The 22,601-nt window shown below is 35.8% G+C and overlaps 2 long non-coding RNA genes across 2 annotated transcripts in view; one reads left to right on the top strand and one right to left on the bottom strand.

Moving 5' to 3' along the window:
• The window catches only part of LOC129896371 (uncharacterized), a 79,220-nt gene extending 56,785 nt beyond the window's left edge, over positions 1-22,435 (top strand). Inside the window, exons 5-6 of the long non-coding RNA XR_008767957.1 lie at positions 12,207-12,257; positions 22,062-22,435. This is a non-coding gene — a long non-coding RNA (uncharacterized LOC129896371). The remainder of the gene's footprint in view (positions 1-12,206; positions 12,258-22,061) is intronic.
• On the bottom strand, positions 673-6,798 carry LOC129896373 (uncharacterized). Its single transcript, XR_008767958.1, has 3 exons — positions 6,699-6,798; positions 1,342-1,459; positions 673-752 (listed from the first exon to the last, which is right to left on the bottom strand). It is a non-coding gene; the product is annotated as an uncharacterized LOC129896373 (long non-coding RNA).
• Positions 22,436-22,601: the final 166 nt, after the last annotated feature.

The following is a 22,601-nucleotide window of genomic DNA, read 5'->3' as shown; positions in this document are numbered from 1 at the left end:
CCTAATAGTAACCCAATGAAAGTGTCTAATAACTTTGATGCTTTCAAATCCAATAATAAATCTGCTACTATGAATACTGGAAGCAATTTAGGTCCCAAATATCCAAACCAACTTAGAGCTCCAACTTTTAATACTTCTATTTCTACTAATCATGTGGTGTCCCCTACTAATCAGTTACATGTCAAACAAAACAAGCATCCCAATACTAATATTCCAACCCCTCCAAATCCTGTCATCCATCAGACCTTGGATACTAAGTTGAGAGCCCAAGAAGCCATTAAAACAGCCATTATTGATATTACACCCCCCAAAATTACTACAAAACAAGGCTATCCAGCTATAGTATTTACAGAAGAAGATTTCTTGGTGAAATTGGCTAGTGATTGTAAGTATACTCTGATAGAAAAATTCACTAATACTATGCCTAAGATAGAAACCATTAGAAAGGAATTCATCTTGCAAACAGAGCTCAGAGGAGGAGTGAAAATTACTCATTTTAACTCTAGGCATCTGTACATAGACTTGGACAATGAATATGATCACTCTACTATATGGTCCAAAGGAAAAATGTACATAAATGGACAGCTTATGAGACTCCAGCTATGGACCCCCACCTTCAAGCCTGAAAAAGAAACCTCTCTAGTTCCTATATGGGCTATATTACCAGAATAACCTTGGCACTGTTATCGTCTTGAAGTGGTAACCCCTTTACTGTCCCCAATTGGAAAGGTGTTGTTCTTGGATTTGGCAACCTACAAGAAAACAAGGGGTAGTGTTGCCAAAGTCAAAGTACAAATTGACCTTACAAAAGAAAGACCACAGCATGTATGGATGGGCTATGGTGAAGATGAAAATGGAGCAGGAAGGTGGCAGTCTATTCAATATGAAGGGGTGCCAGATTACTGTCAACACTGCAAACATCAAGGTCACACCATTTATGTTTGTACTGTTAAAAAAAAGGATGAGGATAAGCAGAAAAACCAAGTTCAAGAAGAAGAAGCAAGACACAAAGATAAGGACAGCACTGACAAGAATAAGGAACAACAGAAAAATGAGCTAAAGCACCAAGAAGACAAACAAAGTAAGGAACAACAAAATACTAGCAGGGCTGCAGCTGAAAAAAGAGACCAAGAACATGCAGGTTGGCAAATTCAAAGGAGGAAAGGTAAAAAAGAAGAACAACACCACCAACAACAACCACAACAACATAAAACACAAGTATACATGACAAAAGGGGAAACTTCAGCACCCCACCAGCATAATATCAGCAGCAACAGAGAAGGGAAAAATCCACAGCAGGCAGGTATGGTTAATAGCTCTAAATTTAATACTTGTACTAACCAAACTTGTAATGTAGACTCTGGAGTCCAGAGCTTACTCCCTACTCCCCATACAACATTAGATCCCATCCCCCATAAGCCTATACAGCAGGTTCTACATGGTACTGGAAGTAGCAGACCTGCAGACAAACAAAAAGAGCAAAATATTACAGCTATTTGTACACCAAGTACTGCTGTGAACAATGTGGAATGCAACAATGCCTATGGAAAAATCCCAGGTATTGACTCAATGCTCCCACACCCCCATGGCTCCCCTAATTACTTTAATGTCTTAAATGGTATTACTGTTGTGGCTGATGAAGTCTGTGGAGGTTAGGATGGGGGAATACAGGAGAAAACCACTAATCTGCAGGAAGGGGAAACCAAGGGGAAGGAAAATTTGGCTGAACATAGAAAAGATCCTAGAACCCCTGTCAACACTCTTCCAGCAGAAATAAGGTACTTTATGCATTGGCAACAAGATGATATTCAACAAGTTCCAGAAGACAGGTTACAGCTCACTGAAATGGATAAAGAAGGTGCAGAATCTCCAAATAGATGTGAAGGAAATATGGGTGCAGTTACTAAGCTCCTGAATAATAAATATACTCTATCTCTGAGTAAGAAGAAGAGGGATGCAATGAAGAAAAAGTTAGCTCAGAAACAAAAAAAATCTCTATCTGGAAAAACACAACACAGAGTGAACTATGTGTTGGTTGATGAACAAGCAGGGATTCATGTGACACCTCTTCAAATTCAATCCAGTTCTACTGAAGTGTGTGTTCTTGATAAGAAAGCCATATCATATGACAATGAGGATGAATACAGACCTACTCAATCTGAAGATGAAGAGGATCTGGACCAAAGGGAACAATCTCAAGATGAGGAAACTAGTGCCTCTCCCTTTAGAGCATTGGAGGATATCACAGATACTACAATACAGGAGGAGGTGCTGCAGGTCACTGAGGAGAAGGGTCTATCACCCAGGGGTCAGCAAGATCAGAACAAGAAGAAAAAGAAACAAGACATCTCTACCAGTTCAGATAATGCTACTTGTAAGAGTGGCATCAAAACAAGGTCTAAATCCATGAAACCTTGATGATGAATACAATATGCTGGAATGCAAGGAGTATTGATACTCAAGGTGCTTTGGATAGACTCCAAAAACTCAAGGATTATCATAGTCTCTCTATGTTAGCAATTCTTGAACCATTTGCTCATCAATCACAGATCAACCAATACAAAAATCAGCGTAGAATGAATAATGCCTGTCATAATCCTAATAACAAGATTTGGCTATTCTGGAATCAAGATGTGGACTGTCACATTAGAGACCAGGATGAACAACATGTCACTTGTGATATTAAACATGTGTCTAGCCCCAATTCTCACACTATTACATTTGTCTATGCCAAGTGTAAAGATTACTTGAGAAGAAGTCTTTGGGAAAAAATGTTGCAGGTGGCTGATATAGATAAGCCTTGGTGTATTGTTGGAGACTTTAATGTAATCACAGAAGTGGAGGAAAAGCTTGGAGGGCTGCCTTACAATATGAACAAAAGCCTTGAATTCATAAGTGTCATTGAAGCATGTGGCCTCACAGACTTGGGTTTTCATGGCCAAAGCTTCACCTGGTGCAACAACAGGGACAATGATGCTAGAATATGGAAGAGGTTGGACAGGGCCATGGTGAATGATAGGTGGTTAGAGATAATGCCTATGACTACTGTGACTCATCTAGCCTCTACAGGTTCAGATCACTGTCCTCTTTTAGTTGAATGTCAAGATAATCATAGTAATCCCATCAAATACTTCAAGTTTCTTCACTGTTGGACAGAGAATGATACTTTCCTGGATACTGTTAAAACCTGTTGGGATAGGCATATGGAAGGAAATCCTATGAGAATTTTCCACCAGAAGCTTAAGAGGGTAGCTAACACTCTTAGCAAGTGGTCAAGACAACAATATGGAGACATATATACCATAGTTAAAGAGTTTGAAGAGAAAGTACAGCAGGCAGAAGAAGATATAATCCTTGATAATTCTGAGGAAAATAGAAACAAGCTTCATCAAGTGAATGCAGAGTACATTAGATATTTGAAGATTGAGCATTCTATCCTTAAACAAAAAACTCAGATTCAGTGGTTTAAGGATGGAGATGCCAACTCCAAATACTTTCATACTATCATCAGAGGAAGGAGGAGGAGGTTACTCATTCATAAAATCACTGATGACCAAGGAAACACTATTCAAAGTGATCAGAACATAGCAACTGCTGCCTGTGATTACTTTGAGAAGATCTTTACTGGAAAAGAGGATTTGATCAATGAAGATATCCTAAAATGCATTCCCTGTTCCATCACAGATCAGCAAAATCAGATTCTTAATGCTATGCCTACCAAGGAGGAGTTGAAAGCTGCTGTATTTTCTCTTAGTGATGTGTCTGCAGCAGGTCCTGATGGATTTAATGGCAAATTCTTCCATACCTGCTGGGATATTATTAGTGAAGACTTGTTAAACTTAGTGAAGTACTTTTGTTGTGGACAGTCTATTCCCAAGTTCATCACACATGCCTGTTTGGTTCTACTCCCAAAAGTAGAACATCCTAATAAACTATCTGATTTCAGGCCTATATCACTCAGCAACTTCACCAATAAAGTCATTTCTAAGGTCCTTTGCCTCAGAATAGCCCCAATTCTCCCTCAAGTAATCTCTGAAAATCAATCTAGTTTTGTAAAGGGAAGAAGCATCTCTGAGAATATTATGTTAGCACAAGAGATCATTCATGGAATAAAACAACCAAAGATTGGAGACAATGTTGTTATCAAGTTAGACATGGCCAAAGCCTATGACAGGGTGTCTTGGTCATTTATATGTCTAGTGATGAGAAGAATGGGTTTTGGAGAAGTATTCATTGACATGGTTTGGAGGTTAATGGCTAACAACTGGTACTCAGTTATTGTGAATGGAGGTAGGCATGGTTTCTTTCATTCTACAAGAGGCCTCAAACAGGGAGATCCTTTGTCTCCAGCCCTATTTATTTTAGGTGCTGAGGTGCTGTCAAGACTTCTCAACAACCTTCATCAACACTATTTGTACAAAGGTTTTCACATGGAAAAGAAGGGTCTTCTAATTAATCACTTGAGCTTTGCTGATGATGTAATTATTTTCACCTCAACCTCTAAGTATTCTCTCAAGTTGATCATGAAGACTCTGCAGTTGTATGAACATACATCAGGACAGCTTGTTAACAAAGACAAGAGTCAATGTATGATCCCTTTGAATACTGATCCAGCTACTAATGAGAGGGTCACTTCTATCACTGGTTTCAAATCAACTCATGTCCCTATTACATATTTAGGATATCCCTTATATATTGGGCGTCAAAGGATCATTTACTTTACTAGTATGGTATCCAAAGTGATCTCCAAGATTAGAGGATGGCAGGCCAAAATATTGAGCTATGGGGGAAGAGCTACTCTTGTCAAATCAGTGTTGCAATCACTTCCAATTCACCTGCTTTCATCAATCATCCCTACAGTCACTACCCTCAAACAAATTAAAGCCCTTATGGCAGATTTTTTCTGGGGATGGGACAAAGAAAAGAGGAAGTACCACTGGGCTTCTTGGGAGACACTCAGCTACCCTGTGGAGGAAGGGGATATTGGTATGAAAAACATACAAGATGTGTGTCTGGCCTTACAATACAAACAGTGGTGGACTTTTAGATCCAAGAAGACTTTATGGGGAGAATTCTTAAAGGCTAAGTATTGCCAAAGAGCACATCCGGTGATAAAAAATGGAACACAGGTCAATCTCTTATGTGGAAGCATATGATGGCAAATAAAATTAATATTGAGCCTCATATACATTGGCATATCAATTCAGGTACATGCAGCTTTTGGTGGGATGATTGGATGGGTATTGGACCCCTTGCTTATCACAATAACCATCTACCTAGGCTCAATAATACTACAGTCTCTGAATACCTTATGAATGGGGAATGGAATGTGCAGAAAATATGCCCCTCCTCAGCTTGTGTTTCAGATCCTTAACACTAAGGTATATTATCATCCCAACATAGCTGATAAAGCATGCTGGAAACTAACATCTCATGGTAATTTCACTTCCAAATCTGCTTGGGAACAAGTTAGAAAGCACAAATGTAAGAGCTTGACTGATAGTTGCACTTGGCACACTAACATCCCTTTCAAGGTGTCCTTTTTACTATGGAGAGCACTCAGATTGAAACTTCCAACCAATGAAAAACTAGTTCAATTTGGAGCTGAACCAGCAGAATGCTCTTGTTGCTACAGGCCTGGATTGGATACTGCTGACCATATATTTGCCTCTGGAAATTTAGAAAAACATATTTGGCAGCAATTTTCCAGATCTTGGGGAATCCTGCAAGACAACTGGCCTCTGAGAAACATCCTGATGAAGTGGTGGACTTCTAAGCCCAATAATGCAGTCCATAAGCTCATGTTGCAGGCAACTCCTATTTTTGTTTGCTGGCATATATGGAAGAATAGATGTGCAAGCAAATATGGAGGAAAGAAATCTAGTTCTACTAGAGTTAAGTTCTCCATTACTAAGGACCTGTACATGCTGATAAGCACTATCTATCCTTACATTAAGTGGCCTAAGAGTTGGAATGATCTGGTTCTGATGGTAGAAAATTGCCAACATGACACTAAAGTGATCAAAATTGTGTGGATCAGACCTCCACCTTCAATAGTAAAGTTGAATACTGATGGGAGTGCATTGGACAACCCTGGGAAGATTGGAGCAGGGGGAATATTGAGAGACCACAAGGGTAACTTGATATATGCATTTGCAACTCCATTAGGACATGGAACCAACAATCAAGCTGAGGTACAGGCAGCTACTATGGGCATCCTTTGGTGTCTTCAACATGGTTATAGTAGAGTGGTACTGGAGGTGGACTCAGAACTTTTGACTATGTGGTTGAAGCAAGATATCAAGCCTCCATGGAGCATACACAAATACATGGAAGAACTTCAGAATTTAGTCCAGTTACTAGACTACTTTCATTGCAAACATGTATTCAGAGAAGCCAATTTTGTTGCAGATACTCTTTCTAAGCACAGCCATAAGCTTGAAAATACTCAACAATTCTATAATATGCAACAACTTCCACAAGAAACCAAGGGCTACATCAAGCTGGACAAGATAGGGATGGCAAGCTTCAGGAGAAAAAGATTAAAAAGGATTAAACAACCTCCTTGAACTATTTTTATCTTCAATGTTCCAACTTACTCTTCAAATTGGATATCAATATGACTAGTGATAACCACTTTGAAGGTTCTACAGTTAGGACCATTGTAAAGGGGAGAGTCTCCCCTGCATCTTACCTACCTAGGATTAGAGTAGCCTTTTTCTTTTTCTTTCCTTTCCTTCTACTTTTTGACTGTGCAGGAACTTGTACACATGCAACATATCAATCCACAGTTGGAGGGCCAGCTATGTGTGTTGCATATTACAGCAGTGGCAGGATGGAGCACTTCACCATTTGGAGCTTGCAGCTTGTGGAATTCCTCTATACAACCAGAACTTACATCAAGGGGCTGGTGCTGGAGTGTCAACAACTGAGCTTGGAATTCCAACAAATTGCAGCATACAAGGAGAAACTACAGCACAGTTTTTGCTGTGCAGAATTTTTCTTGTTCCTTTACTTGTGCAGGTACAATACACAACTGCAACCTCTAAGAACAAGTTCTTCAGCATACAACAAATCATTAGAACATAAAGCAACATCAAGACATACCTGCAACAGATGGACTACAGCTGCAGCAACAGCCATCAAACCAGCACAGGCCACAGCTGCAGCCCCCAACAAAAGCATCATGTAACATCAAATTGACTCCAAACTAGGCAGGAATACAGAAAATACAGTAGTTGCAAAGCCCAAGAAGTTTCAGCTCAAACGGAAATTTGGAGACGTTAGTCGAGCGACCTTGAAAAGGTTAGCCGAATTAAGTCTCCAAATGGAACACTTCACTACTTGGAGCTTCCAACTTGTCCAAAAGGCCTCCAAATGTTGCAAGAACACAGAAAATATAGTATTTGCAAAGCCCAAGAAGTTTTACCTCAAACGGATAATTGGAGACGTTAGTCGAGCGACTTTGAAAAAGTTAGCCGACTTAACTCTCCAAATGAAGCACTTCACTACTTGGAGCTTCCAGCTTGTCCAAAAGGCCTCCAAATGTTGCCAGAACATACAAAATACTGTAATTACAAATCCCAAGAAGTTTCATCCCAAATGGATAATTGGAGACGTTAGTCGAGCGACCTTGAAAAAGTTAGCCGACTTAAGTCTTCAAATGGAGCAATTCACTACTTGGAGATTCCAGCTTGTCCAAAAGGCTTCCAAATGTTGCAAGAACACAGAAAATACAGTAACTACAAGGCTCAAGAAGTTCCACCTCAAATGGATAATTGGAAACGTTAGTCGAGCGACCTTGAACAAGTTAACGGACGTAAGCATAATGAGGAGGTTGGTGTCTATTTGTTTTTGGTCTTGTTGGCTTGTCTCTATGCATTTGCAGGTATCTGGAGATACATTAAAGCATGTTACAGTTGGGGACATGTTTACAAGCCACAACACACAAAAACTCCAACAACATGCAGCATACAAGGACAAACTACAAGTCCATAATGGACCTGCAGAACCACAGCACAGTGTTTGTTGTGCAGAAGTATTGGAGGTATTTTTCTTCTTGTTCTTTTACTTATGTAGGTACAATACACAACTACAATCCCAAAGAACAAGTACTTCAGCATACAACCACTCACTAGAACATAAAGCAACATCAAGACAGACCTGCAACAGATGGGCTACAGCTGCAGCAACAGCAGTGGCAAAAGGGTTGTTTTTCTTTGCAGATGCAGGGATTACAAAGTGTACACTTGTAGATGCAGCCAACAGATACCATGATACAATACCTGCAACAGCCCTCCTGGATTCTGTGCAGGCACACAAGAACCCTCCAATATCCAAGGCTGCTGGAACATCAGAAGCTACAAAATTCTCGTTTCATCCTCCTTAGCTGATAATCATGATTGCGATGCTGTTGCATACTTCCCTTGGACTTACTTGGTACGACAAGATGAAAAAGGGCAAAGATGAAAAGAGCTTCTTCACCCCATGCAAGATAGAAGGTTCATATACTTGTTCTTCTTCAATTTAGCTATGTATGGTACGTAGCATAGTTGAATAGGACTAGTGTAGGTTACTTTCTTGTCTTTTCATGGAAGGGGAGAGCCTCCCTCATTTATGCTTTCTTAGTCGACTTGTATCGGGAGGAGTCCTCTCATAGGTTTACTGCTTTCTAGTTATAGATAGCTCCTTTTGCTACGGGGATGAGTTAGCCGACCTTAATAGGTTAGCCGGCTTATGAACCAACATAGGATCGGAGGTAAGTTTATGTCCCCCTCCTTGTATTTTTCTGTTTTATTTTATGTTAAGGCTTGGGGGTGATGCTCAACCCCTGACTGTGCACGAGAGGTGGGAGCCTCGTGTAGGGTTTGTTCCCTCAAAAAAAAAAAAAATTGTTAGGGGCCATACCTAACGGGGCTTTTTGCATGGTTGGGCTTCTCTCATCTTGCTGATCAACTTGGCATTGCCAATTTTGAATTTGGGGCTCCGCCACTGCACCACCTCCGGCAGGCGGAGATGTAACCCTAATTGTCAAATTAGAGGAGCTCGGAGATGATTCTGATGGGGCTTTAAGGATGGGTGTACTTATTGATGAGTCGCTCACAAAACCCATTGAAAAATTTGACTTTTCGCCACCACACGCGGTGGCGCCGCCAGTGCCAGAAATAGCCCCGCCGCCAGAAATCTTTAGATTGATATTCGACGAGCTAGGCTTTGTATATGTTGGCGATTTTTGCATGGTTGTATTCGTAATAAAATTCTCTACAAGATGGCATTGGTCTCGTTGGTCGAATACCGTCGGAGCTCCTTCGTTGGCATTCAACAGTTCCTCGCCGGCGCCACCATCAGCCAATGGATCTGGGCTTTTAAGGGGAAGTGTGCCGTGTTGTGGGCAATAAAACCCAGGCGGAGCGCCACCTCCAATCCCGCCGGAAGTGGGTCGATTTTCTTTCCGAGACGCCGACGTTTCGCCGGAGTAGTGTTGAATCTTCGCAGGGTCATTTCTCTCAGATGGGACGGTGAAATCGTTTGATTTTTCGATATGTAGTATTTGAGATGTTAAACTATCACCCCGAATTTTTTGTTCATCACAAATCATCACAGAATTTGATTGAGAAAAGATTTCTCGTTTGGCAGCTTTGTGAGGTTGGGGAAGATGAACAGTGGTCGCTACTGTGTTTTCCAAATTCCCGGAGTTTTGAGAGTCCGATTGAGACGATTCTTTTTGCGTTGAATTCGTCTCGTCGAAATCTACGACTCTATCTTTTGAACGAATTTTTTGGAGGTCCGGAGCTGGATCCGGCTCCATGATAGCCTTGAGATAAAAGTTGTCTTCTTGGGAGCTAGAAGAAATGAGAGAAAGATTCTTGATTTCTAAGTTCTCTTAAACATAAATTTGACATACTTGTCGTCTTCCGATGGATGTTGCCTTCTTTTTATAATCGTTCTTGATTCCTTTGACATGAAAGTTCGTCTCGTTCTATTCCACTATGTTTTGGGAGATTAATAACTAATGCTAAGCTAGTCCTTCACTTTTACTATATTTGCACTTTTGGCCATGTGATACTGTTATCATTTTTGTTCTTTACTAAGCAATTATCGTGTCATTTATGACAAAGGGAGAGTAGCTTGAATAGTAAACATCTTAGATTTCAATTTAAAGATAGTGTGTTTGAGTTATCAAGAAAGCAAAAATGTGAAAGTTTCTAGAAAGGAATAAAAATAACCCGCCTCATTTATATATTTATTTTTTTGGAAAAAAAAAGATTGTTTCTATTTAAACAAGCAAAATGAGAGGTTACGGCATGGAAGTCTTTCTTTTAAATTCTCGTTTCACTATTTCTTCGGGTTGTTTGGCTTAGGGCTTATTTGGAAAGACATAATACAATTGAAATTTGGTGAAATTGTGTATAATTACTCTATTTGATATATTTGGTAGACCAAGTAATTATATTTGATAAGAGAGGAAATGAGTGTAATTGAAAAAAAGTAATTATACTATTCAATTCTCAAGAAAGGGTAAGGAATTAGTTTAATTACACCATATAATTATATTAAACTTTTTAAAATCCTTTTCTTTCTTTGTTTTATTTCTATTTCTATATTTTTATTTTCATTTATTTTATTATTTTTATTATTCTAATATTTTTAAAAAATATAGTTTTTATATTTCATTTCCATCTCATTCTCAATCTTTACTTTTTTTAATGTGATTCCATGCAATTTTGTTATTATTTATTTATTTATTATTCTATTTTTTTATTTACATAATTTTATTAGTATTCTAATTTTTAAATTAAATTGAATTCATTATTGAATAATGTCATAGACTTACGTTTTTCTTTTCTTTTAAATCATATTTATGTGTGTTATGTTATAATTTGACATAAGAATATTATGTTAATTTCTTTTTTTGAATTTAGAACGTATGTCATATTTTCAATGTCATTTATTTTAGTAGTATTAACTTAATATTTAGCATTGCAAATTATTTATTTTTTAGTTAAACTTGATATATTATCTTTTTGTCAAATATTTTAATAATTTTATGATATTATATTTATAATACTAACATTTTTGTCAAACATGCATTTCATGATGTTCATAAAAATCTTATACTTTTAGTTTTTGGACTAAGATTAAAATATACTAATTTAAAAAATATAAATCAATTATTATTTATAATAGAAAAAAGGATAAAAAATGTCCTTGTACTATGTGAAATGATAAGAAAAAAAAATGCCCTTCATTTATACTTTGGTTCATTTATGCTCTTATTGTTAGTGCAGTGAGCTAAAAATGCCCTTAAGTGTAACAGAAGTAACAGAAAATACTCAAACAATTTAACTATTCTTAATTAACTTTTCATTTATTTGATTTTTAAGTTGGCCTTCAAATACTATAAGAAAACAAGATTTTCAAAAATAAACACATATGCATACGCTTTAATGAGTATTATTCAGTGTGTGAACTTACATTGAGGGTTTGACTAGCGACTTGATGGACCCAACAGCTAGGTGCTGGGCGTCTCCTTGTAGAATAGTTTGCAAAACCTTTGCAGCTTCTAGCTTCTGTACGTGCAAAGATTTTGGCCCATTTCACTAACTAATAAGGGCTTAAATGGACCAAAATATAAATGAATAGCATTTTTTATCATTTCACATAGCACACAAGGTTATTTTTATCATTTTTCCTTTATAATATTAGTTAAAAACATATGTTTATTAATTAATATATTTTCAAAAGACAATATATATCATAAATATTTAATTTAATATCATTTATAAAGGTTCTTATTTGTCTAATATAAATTTTAAATTTTAGATGATTAACCTTTATTTTTAAAATTTAATATAATCTTATGATTGCACTTATGCAATCAAATAGTTTAATTGTAATTACGATGTAATTACATTGTGTCAAATAAATAAGTCATTATAATTACTAAACAATATAATTATTAGGCTGATAATTACTATCCTAATAATTTCACCAATTTCAACTGCTAAGTGTTGATTTTGTGAGCATTTTAATATTATTAAAACTATGTTAAAGTGCTTTTTTCAATTCTTTTGGTCTATTCCTAATAGAACGTTAGGCATTATGGTGATTACTGATTACTTCTTTTGTCCGTTGTGGCATTTGATGCCATATCTTTATTCTCATTTGGAGTTAATGCTATTCTTCATTTGTGATTAATGTTCCAGAGAACGTTGGAGTTAGTGATCTTGGGCAGCTTCTTCCTTTGCATGTGGGAGGTATTAGTTATCGATATTATTTCACTCTTTATTCTTTTACTTTACCTGATAGCTTAACGTAATATTTATGTCATTTATCTTCTTTATTTATTTTATCATTATTATCTCATTCATTGAATGAAAGACTTCTTCATTTATAAATAGAGATGGTCTTACTTTATTTTTGAGAAAAGATATAAAGTGATACCTGAAATTGTCTCGAATTTTCAAAAAGACATTTTAACTATGCGGACGTCCTATTACCCCTAAATAATTTTGAAATAATACTATTACATCATTTTGTGTCCATCTAGTATAGAGAGTGTATGTACTCTCTTAAAGAGCGTGACCAATTTATTTTTATAAGTATTTTGTTATAAAATATACTTTCTTGTTTTTCTGATTATTTTAACTTTTTTTCCTTAATATTTTTTCTATTTCTTTCATCTTCAAAAATTCATTGTCATCTCCATCGAAATACCTCACTGTCAATGTCATCATATTTACCACAACTTCACCCTCCTTCTTTTACTACTATTAGTTTCACTATCTTCAATTTTAAAACTTTATTAAAATATTATTTTACATTTCGAACAATTTGATATACCCATTAGATTTCAAGATGATTAGGAGATATCATTTAATTTTTTTTTCAACTTTTAAGCAAGCTTCTTTCAATTTTTGGGAAATTCATGAATTCTTTCAAAATTATCATTTCTAACTTTGAAGTTATGAAAATGAGATAAATTAACTAATGATACCATCAAAATTCTCAATTTGCTTAGAAAAATAATTAGTTGTTATCAATAACTTAACAAAGTCTAGAAAAATAGTATAATATTTTTGTGAAGAAGAAGAAAGAAAGAAAATTGGAAGAGAGGCTGGAATGTGGGGTTGGGTAGGGGGTGGTAGGTGAAGTAAAATTTAAGTGAATTCAAAATTCAAGTGGAAAAAAAAAGTCAAAAAGTGAGAGAAAAAAATAAAGAAAAACTCAAAATGAAAAGAAATATATTTTAATTTAAATTAACATCTGTCACATAATAATTGGTGTGTGATTACACTTGTTTTTTAAAATCTGTCGAAAAATAATGTAATAATATCAGTTCAAAATTATTTAGGGGGTAATAGGACACCCTCATAGTTAAAGTGTCTTTTTGAAAATTTTGGACAACTTTAAGTGTTATTTTATGTCTTTTCTCTTTTTATTTTTTACACACAAGAAAATATAAAGTGCATAAAAATTAATCAAAAAGAGTGTTCTTATTAGTTGAAGGGATGTGTTTTTTTTGTGGAGCTTTAAAATCAACTCTTGTTTGGAGTTTGTTGAGTTAAACTTTGTGATAAAGCTAAACTTTTGCTGGATCGATGAAAAGATTTGTTGCAGTGGCTTGAATTTTCTTAAAGAAAGCAAGATTTTCACGCCTCAGCCTAAATAGATTTTATTTTCTTCATTTTATTTTTCAATTATATTTTTGTAATCTTATAATTTCACAACACTAGGTGGCTTTCTAAACAGATGCTTAAAGTATCTCTGAAGTCAAAAATGTTTTCTTTCTTTTAAAAAGTGATTATATTAAAAAATTGAGATTTGGCCTCGTTTTTTTAAGAAGTGTTCCTGAGTAACACCACGTTATTTTTAAGGAAATTAAAAAAGAATAGTTTTGCTCCTAGAACTGTTATACTCTCCAAAAATATTTTCCCAGAAAACACTTTTTAACAGTCAGTCTATGTTCATCTCATTTATATTTCCAAATATTATTTTCTAAGAGAAATACTGAATAAGATTACAAATCTCACGTGCAACTTTTATAAATTGATATTATAAGTTGAAGATGATAAGGTTTAGATGATAATTTTGGGCATTCGGTTCTTCGAATCGATTTTATCAAATTTCAATTCGATTTTTGATTTTTAGTGTTAGAAAAGTGAGTATCAAACATTGTCTAATACTCCGATTTTTTAAAATGTCTAAATTAACTTGTACCTTCGTGGCAAGATAAAGAGAGTGATTAATAAATTAAGAATTATGTGGTATGTCATATTTTAAGTGTTCAAGGGTTGTATCTCAAGTTTTGAAGTTAAACGAGTTGCGAAATAAAAGTTGGCGAAAGTTATTGCAAGTTCCATTTTAAAGATTTTTTCTGAAATTTGTGTCAAATATCTCAGTGCTTTTCTCATAATCTATACAGAGTTAGGGGACTCACATGTTGTAAAACTTTAAAGAATTCACCCAAGATCACAAGTAAATCATTAGACAGAAGTTTGAATACATAAGATTGAAAAGGAAACTAACCTTATTTTATTGCAATGACTTGATTGAAGAAGACAAGATCTTCTAAACCTTGAAGATTACTTTCTTTAATTGTTCTTTTCTGAGATGGAGAGAGAAGAGAAGGAAGTGTTGTTCTTCTGGTTTAGGAACCATGTCTATTTAAAGATTCTGAGGTGTCTTTTCACGTTGAAAAGTTACATTTTCAATAAGTCTTCATCAGGCTTAAGAAAAGGTCCATAGGTTTTTAAGTTATCTAAAATAAACCATATTTAGATATTCTCTTTTAAGGTCCAAAACTTTAATACTTTATTAGATCATATAATAAGCTACTTTAATGATAGCATATCTACGTATAATATATTAATATGTGAGTCCACAAAATAGAAATTATTAACAATCTTCCACTTGGACCACATATATTTATGAAGTATCATACGTAGATGAAATTTTATTGTTCACAAACTTTTGCTATCTTAATTGAAATATCTCAAAACAATCTGGTCCATCGATAATACCAATATAGGATCAAAGTGATTTTCGTAACATATATTCGTAACTAAACCCATCAATGATCACAAATATCAGCAATATCAATGACATAAATCACATGCGGAAATTACATGTAAAATGATGTATGTCATGTCTAGTTCCAACTGCTCCTACTTTATGACTTTAAAGTCTAAAATCACCTTCTTATACCTTATGCAAAATCACAAAAGAAAGTTAATATCTTTATTTTTTAGAATTATTAATAAACACATGAAATTCATATATTTCATAAAATTTCAATATGTACAGAAAACAAACTTTAACATGTCAAAATCAAATTTAAAATGAAAAACTCCCACTAAAGTGATCCATCATCGAATCTGACAACACCCATATGAGCCACATGCCCATGAAACACTTTAGGAGACAAACCTTTCATAAGTGGATCCGCAACCATTGAGTTTGTACTAATATGATCTATTGACATAAGACGACTCTGAGCTCTTTCTTTCACAATAAAAAAATTTAATGCTAATGTGCTTTGACTTTAATTTGACGAACTTGGATTATTCTTCGAATATAATTCAGCAGATTTATTATCACAATAAATTTTCAATGGTTTCTCTATGTCACTTACTATCTATATTCCAGTGATAAAATTCCTTTCCTGATTTGATGCTTCGTAACATACTACAAATTTAGCTTTCATGGTAGACGAAGCTATTAATGTTTGTTTCACACTTTTCTAAAAAAGACCTCCCAGCCAACACCTAATATGAATCTCCTACTATCAAGACTCCAACGAAATCTAAATTGAAATATCCTACGATCTCTAAGTAATCTGACCTCCTATAAGTGAACATGTAATCTTTAGTTCTCTGAAGATACCTCATAGCTCGTTTCGCTTTTTTCCAATGATTCATTTCCGGATTACTTAAATATCGGCCTAACATTCCCACTATGTACTCTATATGTAGACTGTCACGCCTCGAGTCTACACCATAGGCATGATCGGCACTCGAAAACCATTGCTAGTTCTCAATCAAACCCTTGGCGTGACTGACTCACAAACAGAATACTTTAACTCATGAAAAGAGTAACTCAAAATGGGCATTCATAAAACGGTCTCATTAATCTTTAAATAGCATTTTAAAGTACTCATATTAAAACATAACTCAACGTCATAACTCAAATAATGAAATAACAGTTTAAAACAGATTCTAAATGACTCATACTAACTCTACTCCACTCAATCTGTAAAGCCTCTACCGACTACTAATTAAGAAGGTTTCGAGACAAGTCCACTGGCTACCTCAAAAGATATAAACAGGAAAATTGATAAAGAAGGAGCTCTTCCGAATGCAAAGAGGTCTCACTAAAAGCTAGAGAAGATAGATCTGGTGCGCATGTTGATGATCTCTAACACCTATATCAACATTATAAAATGATGCAAGTCAAATGACGTAAGTACATGGAATATACGGTATGTAAAATGGATGAAAGGAAACTTACTCAAGATACTCAACTCAAGGAACTCAAATCTGAAATATAGCTCGACTCAAATAAAACATACAGTTTAATAAAATAATGCTTTAATAATAAAAGATATGAAATAGTAGATGTAACTCAGTACATATGAAAATATAATACTTTACTTCTTAGGGAGTTTCTCTAACCGTCGACTATACTTTATGATCTACGTGATTATATAATGAACTGTTATCGTTGTCACAGCCGTCCAATACCTTGTTAGGATAAGGGACACAAACTAATCTCTAGATCAAATAAAAGTCCTCTTTTGGGACAATGAGGAGTCACCCGAATAAACGGTACGATCCTATTTTTCTGTTTTATGTATAATAAGGCTTGGGGGTGTGCGGCTCAACCCCTGGCTGTGCACGAGAGGTGGGAGCCTCGTGTAGGATCTGTTCCCGTAAAAAAAAAGTAAATGATGAAAATAATCATTCTTTAACTCAAAGTAATGCACAAAATAATTAAATGCAAGACTCAACTAGGGATCATGTGAATGAAAACATGAATCCATAATCTCGAAACTCAAATCAATAAAGTATAATCAAACATATACTATAACTTAGTAAGGAATTTTATATAAACAAGTCAAGAATTCACTTTACTCAAACTCAACTTGACTATATGAACATGTAAGCACGAGGAAAAACTTAGTCCAACGTTCTGACATTCTTACAAACATGAAACAAGGATTATCTAGTCAAAATTTGAAGACTTAGATTGAAACTCTTAAACCCTATCTCTTCTTTTTCTCTTCAATTCTTTCTCTCAAATAAAGTTTTTAAGTGTTAATGAGAGAAAAAATTCATTGGGTATTGATAAGGGACTAAATTTAGTCCCAAAATGGCTTGGGTTAAGTTTGAAAAAGGTAGAAAAAAGATCAAAATATGCCTCATTAAAATGAAATAGACCGTTTGCGGGTGCCTTCCTACGGACTGTCAAAGTTCCTACGGATCGTAGGGTCCCTTCATATAACTTGGGGATCCTACTAGAATTTGCACAAGTGGGTCTATGACCACCCTTCTAAGGGTCGTAGACCTTGGGACGGGTCGTAGGGATCTAGGAACTTTGCCTGAGTTTATGAAGTTGGGAATTACGAACCCTTCCTACGGGTCATAATTTCATCGACGGACTGCGTTGCTAACTCATAGGTAGGGTTCTGAGGGATTCTCTAAGGGTGGGTTCTACAGTCCATTTCCTACAGTTCGTATACCCTTCTACAGATCGTTGAAAAAGCTCGTAGGAAGGGTCTCAAGTTCTAAAATTTTGGCTAAGTCTTGGGGACCCTATGAGTCCCACCTACGGCTCATAGGATCTCCTACGGGTTGTAGGTTCCCACTCTTGACCCCTGGACAGTCTACCCCCTCTAGCTATTCCTCAACTTTTTCCTGGATTCTCGAAATTAATCTAGGCTAGAACAATACAGAATGTTACATGGACGTGTACAAACTTGGGCATACATGAGACTTTCCACTGTGAAGGTTTTCCAACCTACCATTTGAGGTTGGTTTTATGTCAAGTTTTAATGAAAATCGACTTCCATAGGTCATTTTCAATGTTGTTTTACTAGTGTGTTTATCTTCACAAATATTATCAAGCTTTTATTAGTTATTAAATAGAGCACATAATTTTATCTATATCAAGTATGATCTCAAATAAGTATCTAATTGCATGTCAGGATATTACCATATCATTTGTTCTATAAGAAAATACGTTTATTTCACTAGAGATGCGAATTTTGACGATATTACATCAAAATAAAATGTTGGAGCATAATCAAAAGCATGGTGATAAAGATTTTTGAACAAATTGATACTGAGCTTCAATGAGCTTAGAACCTCCTTGTGAGAATAAGAAACAGAGAAAAAATACAGAGAAAATACTTAAGAAAAGAAGAAGAAGTGAGAAGAGAGAAGAGAGAAGAAGAGAAGAAAAAATATCTTCACATATTTTCTATATTCCACTCATCATAATCATACGTGTATATTACACATACTTATACACTTATTCAGCATTTAACAACTAGTCAACCAATCAGTTACAACCACCTCAACTAATTAGTTCCTTAACAGATCTTTAGCAAAAAGACTAAAAAGTCCCTAGCTTACTTTTTAACTTCTAACACTCCCCTTCAAGCTAGGTGGGGTAAAAATGTTCAACACCCCTAGCATGGATAGAAGATGTTCATGCTGAGCTTTAGACAACCCTTTAGTTAGTATGTCTGCTGGTTGTTCTTGAGTTGGAAGATAGTGTACTTGAATTAAGCCTTGTTGCAGCCTTTCTCTAATGAAGTGATAATCTATTTCTATATGCTTTGTTCTTTCATGATACACTGGATTAGCAGCAATCTGGATTGCAGCTTTGCTATCACTATACACCTGCACTGGCATCTCTACTTCAGCTTCCACTTCTTTCAACAATTCCAGCAGCCAGACTAACTTTGACACAATTGAGGCCATGTTTCTGTATTCAGATTCAGCTGAGCTTCTTGACACTGTGGACTGCTTTTTGGCCTTCTATGATATCAGTGACTCTCCAATCTTTATCATGTATCCAGTGACTGATTTCCTAGTTAGAGGGCAAGCAGCCCAGTCTGCATCACAATAAACACTAACCTGGTTGTCTAAGTGGCTTGAGAGTAGTATGCCCTGTCCAGATTGTCTCTTTAGATACCTGACTACTCTTAGTGCAGCATCCATGTAAGATTTTTTTGGTTGATTTAGGAATTGACTCAATGTCTGAGTGCTGAAGGATATGCTGCCATTGTCATGTTGAGATATAGTAGCTTACCTATAAGCCTTTGATATGCTGATTGATCTGTCAGGGGATCATCTGATTTCTCTTGATTCTTGTTCACATGTTCATCATACTATTTGGATGTCAACTTGACATTTACATCCATTGGAGCACTTGCTGGTTTGGCTGATGTCATTCCCACTCCTGCTATGAGTTCAAGTGTATACTTCCTCTGATGCATAAGTATTCCTTCTGTAGATCTTGTAAATTCAATTCCAAAGAAGTATTTGAGCTCCCCTAAGTCTTTCATCTTGAAGGCCTTTTGTAGTGCTTTCTTGGTTTCTTCTATTAACTTCAAGCTGCTGTCAGTGATCAGCATGTCATCTACATACACAAGTACTATTGCAACTCCTTCTGATGACTTGTTGATAAACAAGGAGTAGTCATATTGGCTCTGTGTAAACTTCATTCTTAGGAGGACTTCAGTGAGTTTTTGATTCCACTGTCTTGGGGCTTACTTGAGGCCATACAAAGACTTTGTCAGTCTGCACACATTCTCTCTTTGACTGACAAAACCTTGAGGAAGTTGCATATATATTTCATCTGTTAAATCTCCATGCAAGAAAACATTAAAGACATCCATCTAATGGATGTGCCATTGTTTGGCTACAGCAATAGACAAAACAGTTCTCACTGTGACCATTTTAACCACTGGAGAAAATATTTCTGTGTAATCAATTCCTTCCTGCTGGCTATACCCCTTTGCAACTAGCCTGGCTTTGAATCTGTCTATCTCTCCCGTGGATTTATATTTGACTTTATAAATCCACCTGCACCCAATAGCCTTCTTGCCTGCAGGTAATGGTGTAATCTCCCAGGTATGATTGCTCTCCAGGGCCTGAATCTCTGCTTGCATGGCCTCAATCCATCTAGGATTTTTGATTGCTTCAGCATAAGTGGTAGGTTCTGTCACAGTGGATATAGCTGCAATGTAGCATTGATAAGAGGGGGATAGATGAGAATAAGTGACATAGTTAGAGAGAGGATAAGGGATATCTTTAAGTGTTTTGAATGAGACAAAGTCCTTCAGCTAGACAGAGGGTTGTTTAGATCTTGTAGACTTTCTAGTAAGCTGTGGAACCACTACAACAGGAGGAACCTCAGGAACAATTAGATCATCTTACAGCTGCACTTCAGGGAAGGTCTGAGTTACCTTAGTTTGCTCAATATCTGCAGGTATAAAAGTCTGATCATCATCTGGTGATATTGCAGCCTAGTCAGGACTTGGTGAGATCACATGATCCAGTGTATGGACCACTGATTCTTGTAGGGTATCTATAAATAGCTGCTGATGAGTAGACCTGTCATTTGTGGCAAATGGGAAAATATCTTCCCTAAAAAGAACATCCCTACTCACAAAAAATGACCTGTTAGACAAATCAAATAATATGTATCCTTTATGCACTTCAGAGTAGCCTATGTAGATATCAGACCTTGATCTGGGCATGAGTTTATCATGTTCAGTAAGATTTTTTGTAAAAACTAAACAGCCAATTATCCTCAAGTGAGACAATCCTGGTTTTACACCATATAGTCTTTTATAAGGAGATATAAACCCAATGACACTGCTAGGAAGTCTGTTAATAAGATAGGTTGCAGCTAGTACACAGTGACCCCAGAACTTAATAGGAATTTTACCTTGAAATCTTAGTGCTCTTGTTACTTCAAGTAAATGTCTATGTTTCCTTTCAGTAACACCATTTTGTTAAGGAGTGTAAGGGCAAGATTTTTGATGTATGACACCTAGTTCTTTAAACAGATGATCACAAACTAAGTTAACAAATTTTGTACCATTATCAATTCTTATAGCTTTGATAGCCTTTCCAAACTGATTCTGAACATACTTCAGAAATATTGGAAGTGATACACAAATATCTGATTTTTATTTAAGCAAGAATAACCAGGTCATTCTTGAAAAGTCATCAACTATTGTAAGAAAATATTTGTTGTCATCAAAGATAGCTATATTGTAAGGTCTCCAAAGGTCAACATGTAACAATTCAAAGCAGTCACTACTTTTGATAGTACTAGAAGGAAAAATAGACCTGATTTGCTTAGCCATTGGATAGACTAGACATTGAGAAACTTGACACATAGTATATTTAGTCATAGTAAACATTTTAGCAAGCATTGTTGAAGAGACATGTCCAAGCCTTTGATGCCATAACTCCACTTCTGTAGTTGAATCCTTGTCTTTGGAATGAGTGGAATCAACAACAAGAGCAGACTCTTTACTGTTGCTTTGAGATAATTGCCTCTACAGCAGATACAAACCCTCTTATTCTTTACCAACTTCCTTCACCTTCCCAGTGTAAAGCTCCTGAAAAACACAAAAGTCAGGAAAGAAGGACACTGAGCATCCTAATTCCTTTGTTAATTTGCTGACAAACATCAGATTATATTTGAACTCTAGTATGTGGAACACATTAGTAATAAGACTTCTAGTTGATAGACTACATGAACCAATGTGTGTTACTTGTGTGGTACTTCTATTTGGTTAGAATACCTCCTTAGGAATATCTAGTTTTAACATAGACTCCTTTTTCAGCATATCCAAATTTGATACCATGTGGTTTGTTGCACCTGTATCTATAATCCAGACATCATTATTTTCAGTGACAAATAATGCTTTACCTGCAGCATTTGCCTTATTGTCATCAAATGCAGTAACTCTTACTTATGATTGTTGATTCAGCATTTTCAGGATCTGATCATACTGTTCTTTTGTGAATGTGCAGCCTTGAAGTAATTGTTTGACATCCTTTTCAGCTTGACTAGTAGTGGTAGCAGGTGTGTTGGCTTTAACTGATTTGTCATGTACATTGGTGTTCAATCCTTAAGAGAAATGAGCATAAGCAGGATGCTGACTGGAATTTGAGTCAATATATGAAGTGTTTGCACTTTGTATCTTCCTCTTTGACTTAAAGTCTGGTGAATATCCAACAACTTTGTAACAGTATTTCTTAGTGTGGCCTCTACACTTGTAAAAGTCACATACTAGCAGTGTATTTTTCTTGAACTTATGATTTGCACCTGAGATGATCACACCTTTAAAGTACATTGCTGCTGACTCTAAGATGGAAGCATTTAGTCCCAAAGTATTGATGGTTGTAATAACAGACTTTTAACTTTCATCTCCTACTACTATGGCATGGGCCTGATTAACAGTTGGTAGTGGATCTATCATGAGTATCTGGCTCCTATCCTGATGATATGAATCATTTAGCCCCATTAAGAATTGGTATAACTTTTATCTATTCATGTGAGCAACAAAGCCT

The sequence above is a fragment of the Solanum dulcamara genome, chromosome 7, assembly GCF_947179165.1.
Source record: "Solanum dulcamara chromosome 7, daSolDulc1.2, whole genome shotgun sequence".
In the NCBI taxonomy this organism is placed as follows: domain Eukaryota; kingdom Viridiplantae; phylum Streptophyta; class Magnoliopsida; order Solanales; family Solanaceae; genus Solanum; species Solanum dulcamara.
The sequence above is the reverse complement of the archived record's forward strand: the minus strand, read 5'-3'. Positions and strand labels throughout refer to the sequence as shown.